Below are 11,022 nucleotides of genomic sequence, written 5' to 3'. Positions count from 1 at the left end.
ATCTCTCTCAGCCCCCCACTGCGCGCCGCTGCCCCGACCCACTGCGCCGCCGCCCCCGCGTCCCCACCACTGTAGCTCCTCCGCCGCCCACCGGACAGCAAGCCGCCGCAGCCCCCAACCATCCCGCCACCGACCCGCAACCATCCCACCACTGACGACCGCACGGGGTGCAGTACGAGGAGGACGGGATCCGTCCGTTGCTTCCGACGGCCGCCTCCGCCGACGAGCCGGGCAGCCACACGCGCCCAGCCTCCGCGGCCCTGCCTCCAGCGCCGCAACGCCTCCCTCCCTGTCCCCGGAGCAGCCGCCCCCGCCAAGCAACGCCGCCGCTACTCCACCGGCCGCGAGAACGATGCCAAGGTCCCCTCTCTCGACCCTCTTCTCCTCTTTGCCTTGTTTCAATCCCGCGAGAACTATATTAGGGTTTTGTCATCAGTCGTTGCTCATGATACAAGCAGGTGGATAGTTATAATCAATCAGTTAAGCTGCTGTGAATTGGGTACCCTATCTAGAGTAAGAAATGGGCTATCTAGGTTTGTGGAGAGGATAGCATACATATATAGGTGAAAAGAAATGAAAATGAAATGAAAATGATGATAGATAGGTGTACAGTGTAGTTATCTGAATTGAATTCTAGAGCCTACATACAACTACAGGCCTAGAGATTGACCTTTAGGTAGTCAAAACTAAGTAAGCTGATGCTGCTGTTGCTACCCTACCTAGGAATGGAAGGTCCAAACTTACAAAACTTGTCCCCAACCCAATCAAATACTAGAAATCGAAATCAAAATCAATGGGGCAAGTATAGTAGTAGTGGTTTTATTTTTGTTGCAGTTTGAGTTGTGAGCGCTTTTTGTTGTGGTTCAGCGACAAGTTTAGAGATTTTGCTGGAAGGATTCTAGCTTAGCTAGGTTGGTGGCAACAACCAGATAGTATCGTTGCGTTGATGATGATGAGCTTTATGGTAGGTTGCAAGTCCAATTCTGTGAACTCATGCCCTGGGATTTAATAGTGCAGGAGTATGAACTTTAATTATGGTAGGTTGCAAGTGACTAATAGTGTAGGAGTATGAACAATAGTGCAGTAGTGCACTGCTTACAATAGCCCTAAAATCCAGTAGCAAATGCTCTCCTTTAACTGAAACTTTAAGTGAAATTTTAATTTAACTTTAAAATCAACTAAAACTTTAACTAAAACTTTAATTTAAACTTTAACTGAAACTTTAATTAAAGTTAACTTAAGTCTTTTCCTTTAATAAAAATTGTATGGTGGATGTCTTGTTGTAAAAATGTATGCATAGTCAGGCCCTTTCACGTTTTCAAGGAAACACCAGACTTTCCAGTTAGTGCTTTCTCAAACTTCTGCAATTTGCACTTCTTGAACTAAACAAAATTATACAATGAACTTCTGTAGGCTGATCTGAGTTGGACCGTCCTCTGCAGCCAACTTTTCTTTGATAGGAGGAAGAAAGGAGAATCAGGGTAGGGTTTCATGGCTAGAAGATATGTTGTTGTACAAAAATTTGTTACAAATTGCATTTATTGGTATATGTACGCTATTTTCGTCATATCAGGAGCTTAGGAACTTATCTTGACTAATTTATTATAGAAAGCTGTCAGAGCTCACTTCTAGAAATTAGCAATAGCAAAATGTGGTTAAGATTTAAGGCATCCGGACTAAGCTTTGCGGCCTTTATATCTAATTTGTCATGCATGAATTATGATCATGAGAGCCATGAGATCTTGCTTAGTGCATACACCATTGTTATTTTTTCCTATCCATTGCTACCCCATCTGGTAATTAGTATATCATGCTACTTTCATCTATGGAAGTATGACTTGTCACTTCTACAAATCGAACCCATCATTTAGTTATGGACCAGTATAATATAATTTGCAGTACTTGGCGTTGAGCAGCTAGCACTGCTGAATCTTAGCAGCAAAAGAGGCCCATTTACAAATGTAAATTCTTAAGCATATGTTTTGGCATACAAGTATCTCTTTCTTCAAGACCGGTAAATCAACTTGTGATGCTGCTGCTGTACTACTTGGGAATTTTGTGATGATGCTGCTGTACTACTTGGGAATTTTGTCAACTTGTGATGCTGCTGCTGTACCCCGAGAGGCCCTTGAGTTTGCCGGAATGTCGATTAACTTTCGTTCCGGCAAATTCGGGCACTCCATATGTCCTATTTTCAGCAAAAGGTCATGCTGAAATTTTCCGTGAATTTTAGCATGACTTTGCTAAAAATAGGACATATGGGGTACTTGCGACTAATACATGTTTTATGATCTGTTGTAAGGGTACTAATTGGTCTCTTCTGCTGCTTATCAGAGATGGGGGGAAGCAACCACCACCACTCTGCCACACAGCAGTACGAGTTGGATGCTTCCGAGTTCTTCCGTATCATACTTGGGACTTCAGTATCATCCATGACGCAGGTATATAAAATGAGAGATCTCCGCTTCACCCATCTCATTATGATATCTGTTGTTTGCTACATCACTCATTTTCCCAAACTGCAGAGGCGGCCTGACAGTTTTATGAACATGCTGGGTGAAGATCCGCCAAATAATGTGAAGCTGCGACAGGCCGGCAGCGGGTTTCGCAGGAAGTGGAATGTGGAGTTGGTGATCAAGGAGGGCCACATGTACTTGTCTCGTGGGTGGGAGAAGTTCTACCGTGCCTACGACCTACGGCTGGGGTACTTCCTTCTCTTCAGGTACGACGACGACGCCACCATGCTCATCGTGAAGGTGTTCAACGCGACTATGTGTCGCATGCGCTACGCTGACGATGATGATGCCAGTACGTTCTGCCTCTTCTTATTCCTCTACATTTGGCTTTGTCTCACATCGATTGTTAACGGTCATTGTTGCATTTGGACAGGTAATGGGAGCAGCAGTAGCGACACTGGCTACAGCCAAAGCAGCAGCGACTATGGCTGTAGCAAAAGCAACACCGATTCTGGCTTTAGCGAAAGCATCAACGATTCTGGCAGCAACATAGACAACAAGAAGGATGATTCGGACTGGAGTGCGGGAGAAGAGGAGCAGAGTGGGGATGAGGAGCTACAGGATGACGATGGGCATCAGGCTGAGGATGACCTAGCGCTGGTGGTGGCTGACCAAGGGCAAGAGATGGTGGTGGCTGACCATGGGCAAGAGATGGTGGTGGCTGACCATGGGCAAGAGATGGAGGTGGCTGAGGATGACCTAGCAATGGTCGTGCCCGTCCTGCCTGAAGGTGGCCTCGCGATGGTGGTGGTGCCTGACAATGACCATGCACCGGGGTGGCACAGGCGATCCCACAGTTGGGCGACATGACCACGCCAATTGTGGTAGAATACTACATCCCACTGCCTCCACCGCCTCGCCGCTCTTGGCGCATTAGGCTGATGAAGGAGAAGGAGAAGAACAATGAGAACTGAACTATGTCAGGAATGTCAGATCTCGAAAATGATATATATATATATATATATACTTAGTTACCTATGTTATCTCTAATATGCTTAGTTTCCTATAGGTTAGCTTCATTTTACCTAAGTTGGCTCTAATATGCTAACTTAGAGCTTATATGCTTAGTTTCCTATAGGTTAGCTCCAAAATAACTTATTTTAGCACAAGATGATCAAGTTTACATAATAAGCTTATAGTCTTTTTCTTATTGTTCTTCTTTTCCAAAATGACATAGGTTAGCTTCATTTTACCTAAGTTGGCTCTAATATGCTAACATAGAGCTTATATGCTTAGTTTCCTATAGGTTAGCTCCAAAATTACTTATGTTAGCACAAAATGACCAAGTTTACATAATAACCTTATAGTCTTCTTCTTATTCTTCTTCTTTTCCAAAATGATACAGGTTAGCTTCATTTTACCTAAGTTGGCTCTAATATGCTAACTTAGAGCTTATATGCTTAGTTTCATATAGGTTAGCTCTAAAATTACTTATGTTAGCACAAAATGACCAAGTTTACATAATAAGCTTATAGTCTTCTTCTTATTCTTCTTCTTTTCCAAAATGACATAGGTTAGCTTCATTTTACCTAAGTTGGCTCTAATATGCTAACTTAGAGCTTATATGCTTAGTTTCCTATAGGTTAGCTCCAAAATTACTTATGTTAGAACAAAATGATCAAGTTTACATAATAAGCTTATAGTCTTCTTATTATTCTTCTTATTCTTCTTCTATTGTTCTTCTTCTTCTAGTATTCTTCTAGTATTCTTCTTCTTCTTCTTCTAGTGTTCTTCTTCTTCTAGTATTCTTCTAGTCTTCTTCTTCTTCTTCTTCTTCTCACTTCTTGTTTATCATTTTGCAGATTTGATATAATTCACGGAAGCTTGCATGGATGGAGTGCTTCTTTTCCATTTGTGTTTTTATTTTGTATCAATGTGAAACTTTTGTGAATTGATGGATAACGGTGTTGGATGAACAATGTGAAACTTTTGTAATATGTAACGATGGAACTATGTGTTGGCTATGTATGTATATATGATGAAACTTGTGTGTTGGATATGATTGTTATGTGGATGCTTGTTGTATGTATATGTGTTGGATATCTCATATGTGAAATAGTGACCTGAGATTAACAAAAAACAAAAAAATTAAAAAAAATGTTACTAATGGCGCACTACCATGTGGTGCGCCATTAGTATAGCAGACACTAGTGGCGCACTGTGGGCAAAACTAATGGCGCACTGCATGGTGCGCCATTAGTGTACCAGATACTAATGGCGCACCAGTGGTGTGCCATTAGTAAAAAATAGTAGTGGCGTGATACTAATGGCGCACCAGCAGTGCGCCATTAGTAGGCAAAACAGGTGCGCCATTAGTAGGCCTTTTCCTAGTAGTGGTGGTCCTGCATAGGAGCACGCTACCTTGATCCATAGATGGACCTTGCCAAACCGGCTTTTTTGCCCAGGTGCTCACGTAAATCGTGTGCTGACTTGTGTGCGGCGTCATTAGCCGCCCTATCGCGGCCACGGGGTGGTCGGTTCGGCAGATCGGCCGTATTATTTTTTGGTGGAATGGGCTCTGTAGCCTCGTTGTCGAATTTGGGCAGCAACTTGCGCTTTGGGTAGCTTTTTGTGTGGCGATCGCCACCGTATTTTTTGTCAGTGTCGAGCACTTTGTTCCATCTGCGGTTGAGCGTATCCTGCGCAGCCTTAAGCCTTTGCTTCTACTTCTTCAAGCTCCTTGCGGTGGCGATAAGCCTTTTGTGGAGGTCTTCTTGTTCCAAGTTCTTTTCCGGGATGATGAGTGCATCGTCGTCCGGACTGTTCTCCTTTCCGGAGACAGGTTTATGAGTTTTATTTTCGGCATCACTGTGATCGGACAGCGGCCCCGGACTATGTTTGCCGTCCCCTGGCTCATCCTGCTCCATCGCTGGGTCCATGGGGTCGTCGTTACCTTTGGAGTAGACCGGGGTATTATTCTTTCTTGTGCCGTTATCGCTGTTTTTGCTGTGGCGGGATTTAGAGCGGCGCCGACATTGGTGCTTTGGTTGCTTCTCAAGAGGGTTATCCTCCGTTGCATACTTCCGTTCCTCGCCATTGTTTAATTTGAGTGTGTCCACCATGTATATATCATATGATGAGGTGGCCATCCAGCGCCCTTTGGGCGGTGGTTCCTATTCTTCTCTGGCATCGTCGTCCATACCGTCGATGTCTTCGGAGTCGAAATCAAGCATGTTGGTTGAGTAATCGACAGTGGCTATTAAGTGGGTGGTGGGTGGGGAATGAATTTCTTCTTCATGCGCTTCCCACTCAAGCCGGACATAGTTCAGCCAAGAGTCTCCTGATAGGGAGAGGGATTTTAGTGAATTTAGCACGTCGCCCAAGGGCGAGTGCTGAAAGATATCCGCGGAGGTAAACTCCATGATTGGTGCCCAATCAGGTTCGATTGGCACGGATGCGCGTGGTTCGGAGCCTATGGCCGGAGACGAGTACGAAAGTCCGATGACACAGGCCTCAGTGGAGGTGAAGTCTGTGTTCGACTCTATCACCGATGCGTATATATGCGGCCTCCGTGGCGGGGTTTGTCCACCCATCCTCGGAGGGCACGATCTGCTCCGGATCTAAGGCCGGGGTAGCTGCAGGTGTGATCTCCCGAACACCGTTCGATAGCAGATCTAAGTCATGCTCATTGTGACTGTTCGGCATACGTGTCATGGGCTCGAATCCGTCGAAGTTCAAATCTCCGCGGATGTCGGCGGTGTAGTTCAGGCTTCCAAACCTGACCTGATGACCAGGGGCATAGCTATCGATCTGCTCCAGATGGCCAAGCGTGTTGGCCCGCAGTGCGAAGCCTTCGAATACGAAAATCTGTCCGGGAAGGAAAACCTCGCCCTGGATTGCATCGTTGGGATGATTGAAGGATCCATCAAGCCTTATGGTGATGACATAGTGGAACTCTCAATGAAAGCACCAATGTCAGTGTCTAACCGGCGGATCTCGGGTAGGGGGTCCCAAACTATGCGTCTAAGGCTAATGGTAACAGGAGGCGTGGGACACAATGTTTACCCAGGTTCAGGCCCTCTCTATGGAGGTAATACTGTACTTCCTGCTTGATTGATCTTGATGATATGAGTATTACAGGAGTTGATCTACCATGAGATCGTAGAGGCTAAACCCTAGAAGCTAGCCTATGATTATGATTGTTGTTGTCCTACGGACTAAACCCTCCAGTTTATATAGACACCGGAGGGGGCTAGGGTTACACAGAGTCGGCTACAAAGAAGGAAATCTACATATCCGAATTGCCAAGCTTGCCTTCCAAGCAAAGGATAGTCCCACCCGGACACGGGACGAAGTCTTCAACCTTGTATCTTCATAGTCCAACAGTCCGGCACAAGTACATAGTCCGGCTGTCCGAGGACCCCTTAATCTAGGACTCCCTCACCCGCCACGAGCTTCAATACTCATTGGGCCACATACATCAGTATGTATTATTTCCAACAAGTCAGTAGCTCGTTCCATTATTCTGGAGAATGGAGTTTTAGTCATCTTGCCCATAAGGCACGGTTCGCAAGCACCAAGTGATTCATAATCAAGTGATTCCAAAAGTCCATCAGCATGGAGTTTCTTCATGCGCTTTACACCAATATGACCCAAATGGCAATGCCACAAATAAGTTGCACTATCATTATTGAACTTATATGTTTTGGCTTCAATACTATGAATATGTGTATCACTACTATCGGGATTCAACAAAAATAGACCACTCAGCAGGGGTGCATGACCATAAAAGATATTACTCATATAAATAGAACAACCATTATTCTCTTATTTAAATGAATAACCGTCTCGCATTAAACAAGATCTAGATATAATGTTCATGGTCAACGCTGGCACCAAATAACAATTATTCAGGTCTAAAACTAATCCCGGTGGTACATGTAGAGGTAACGTGTTGACTGCTATCACATTGACTTTGGAACCATTTCCCATGTGCATCGTCACATCTTCCTTAGCCAATCTTCACTTAATCCATAGCCCCTGTTTTGAGTTGCAAATATGAGAAAAAGAGCCAGTATCAAATACCCAGGCGCTACTGCGAGCATTAGTTAAGTACACATCTATAACATGTATATCAAATATACCTTTCACTTTGACATCCTTCTTATCCGCCAAATACTTGGGGCAGTTCCGTTTCCAGTGACCAGTCCCTTTGCAGTAGAAGCACTCAGTTTCAGGCTTATGTCCAGACTTGGGTTTCTTCTCTTGAGAACAACCTTTTTGCCGTTCTTCTTGAAGTTCCCCTTCTTCCCTTTGCCCTTTTTCTTTGGTCTGGTTGACCATCAACACTTGATGCTCCTTTTTGATTTCTACATCCGCAGCTTTTAGCATTTCAAGGAGCTCGGGAGTAGTCTTGTTCATCCCTTGCATATTATAGTTCAGCACGAAGCCTTTATAGCTTGGTGGCAGTGATTGAAGAACTCTGTCAATGACACAATCAACTGGAAGATCAACTCCTAGCCGAGTCAAGTGGTTATGGTACCCAGACATTCTGAGTATGTGTTCACTGACAGAACTATTCTCCTCCATTTTGCAGCTGTAGAACTTGTTGGAGACTTCATATCTCTCAACTCATGCATTTGCTTGAAATATTAACTTTAGCTCTTGGAACATCTCATATGCTCCACGAAGTTCAAAACGTCTTCGAAGTCCCGGTTCTAAGCCGTAAAGCATGGCACACTGAACTATCGAGTAGTCATCTGCTTTGCTCTGCCAGACGTTCTTAACCTCATCAGTAGCATCTGCAGCAGGCCTAGCACCTAGCGGTGCTTACATGACGTAATTCTTCTATGCACCAATGAGGATAATCCTCAAGTTAGGGACCCAGTCCGTGTAGTTGCTTCCATCATCTTTCAACTTAGCTTTCTCTAGGAACACATTAAAATTCAAAGGAACGGTAGCACAGGCCATTGATCTACAACAACATAGACCTGCAAAATACTATCCGGTACTAAGTTCATGATAAATTAAAGTTCAATTAATCATATTACTTAAGAACTCCCACTTAGATAGACATCCCTCTAATCATGTAAGTGATCACGTAATCCAAATCAACTAAACCATGTCCGATCATCACATGAGATGGGGTAGTTTTCAATGGTGAACATCACTATGTTGATCATATCTACTATATGATTCACGCTCGACCTTTCGGTCTCAGTGTTCTGAGGCCATATCTGCATATGCTAGGCTCGTCAAGTTTAACCCGAGTATTTTGCATGTGCAAAACTGGCTTGCACCCATTGTATGTGAATGTAGAGCTTATCACACCCGATCAACATGTGGTGTCTTGGCACGATGAACAGCTGTGGTGCATACTCAGGGAGAACACTTGTACCTTGAAATTTAGTAAGGGATCATCTTATAATGCTACTGCCATACTAAGAAAAATAAGATGCATAAAGGATAAACATCACATGCAATGAAAATATGTGACATGATATGGCCATCATCATTTTGTGCTCATGATCTCCATCACCGAAGCATCGTCATGATCTCCATCATCACCGACGACACACCTTGATCTCCATCGTAGCATCATTGTCGTCTCACCAACTATTGTTACTACGACTATTGCTATCGCTTAGTGATAAAGTAAAACAATTACATGGCGTTTGCATTGCATACAATAAAGCGACAACCATATAGCTCCTGCCAGTCGCCGATAACTTTGTTACAAAACATGATCATCTCATACAACAATTTATATCACGTCATGCCTTGACCATATCACATCACAGCAAGCCCTGCAAAAACAAGTTAGACATGGCTGCTACGGGCTTCTAGCAAGAACAGTTCTTACCTATGCATCAAATCCACAATGATTTTTCGTCAAGTGTGTTGTTTTAACCTTCAACAAGGACCGGGCATAGCCACACTCGATTCAACTAAAGTTGGAGAAACAGACACTCACCAGCACACCTATGTGCGTAGCACGTCGGTAGAACCAGTCTCGCGTAAGCGTACGCGTAATGTCGGTCTAAGGTGCTTCATCCAACAATATCGCCCAATCAATGTATGACATGCTGGTAAACAGTATAACTATTATGGCCCACAAATCTTTGCATTCTACTCGTGCATATAACATGTACGCATAGAACTGGCTCTGATACCACTGTTGGGGAACGCGGTAATTTCAAAAAAAATCCTATGATCATGCAAGATCTATCTAGGAGATGTATATCAACGAGAGGGGAGAGTGTGTCCACATACCCTCGTAGACCGAAAGCGAAAGCGTTATGACAACGCGGTTGATGTAGTCGTACGTCTTCACGATCCGACCGATCCTAGCACCGAAGATACGACACCTCCGCGATCTGCACAAATTCAGCTCGGTGACGTCCCATGAACTCTAGATCCAGCTGAGGTTGAGGGAGAGTTTTGTCAGCACGAAAGCGTGGTGACGGTGATGATGAAGTTACCGGCACAGGGCTTCGCCTAAGCACTGCGACGATATGACCGAGGTGGAAATCTGTGGAGGGGGGCACCATACACGGCTAAACAATCAACTTGTGTGTTCTAGGGTGCCCCCTGCCCCGTATATAAAGGAGCAAGGGGGAGGCCGGTCGGCCCTCCTAGGGCGCGCCAAGAGAGGGGAATCCTACTAGGACTCCAAGTCCTAGTAGGTTTCCACCTAAGGAAGAGGGGGGAGGAGGAAGGAAGAGGGGGAAAGGAAGGAAAGGGGGGGGCGCCACCCCCTTCCCTTGTCCTATTCGGACTCAAAGGGGGGGGGCTGCGGCCAGCCCCTCCTGGCCCTTCCTTTTCTACCACCAAGGCCCATCTAGGCCCATTAGTTCCCCCAGGGGGTTCTGGTAACCCTCCGGCACTCCGGTTTTAACCGAAACTTCTCTAGAACACTTCGGGTGTTCGAACATAGTCATCCAATATATCAATCTTTATGTCTCGACCATTTCAAGACTCCTCATCATGTCCGTGATCACATCCGGGACTCCGAATCAGCCTTCAGTACGTCGTATCACATAAACTCATAATACCAATCGTCATCCAATGTTAAGCGTGTGGACCTTACGAGTTCGAGAACTATATAGACATGACCGAGACACGTCTCCGGTCTATAACCAATAGCGGAACCTGGATGCTCATATTGGTTCCTACATATTCTACGAAGATCTTTATCAGTCAAATCGCATAACAATATACGTTGTTCCTTTTGTCATTTGTATGTTAGTTGTCTGAGATTTGATCATCGCTATCATCATACCTAGTTCATTCTCGTTACCAGCAAGTCTGTTGACTCGTTCCATAATACTTCATCCCGCAACTAACTCATTAGTCACAATGCTTGCAAGGCTTATAGTGATGAGTATTACGAGAGGGCCCAGAGATACCTCTCCGAAACACAGAGTGACAAATCCTAATCTCGATATATGCCAACCCAATAAATACCTTCGGAGACACCTGTAGAGGATCTTTATAATCACCCATTTACGTTGTGACGTTTGGTAGCACACAAAGTGTTCCTCCAGTATTCGGGAATTGCATAATC

The sequence above is a fragment of the Triticum dicoccoides genome, chromosome 1B, assembly GCF_002162155.2.
Source record: "Triticum dicoccoides isolate Atlit2015 ecotype Zavitan chromosome 1B, WEW_v2.0, whole genome shotgun sequence".
Lineage (NCBI taxonomy): Eukaryota > Viridiplantae > Streptophyta > Magnoliopsida > Poales > Poaceae > Triticum > Triticum dicoccoides.
This window is presented reverse-complemented; position numbering follows the sequence as displayed.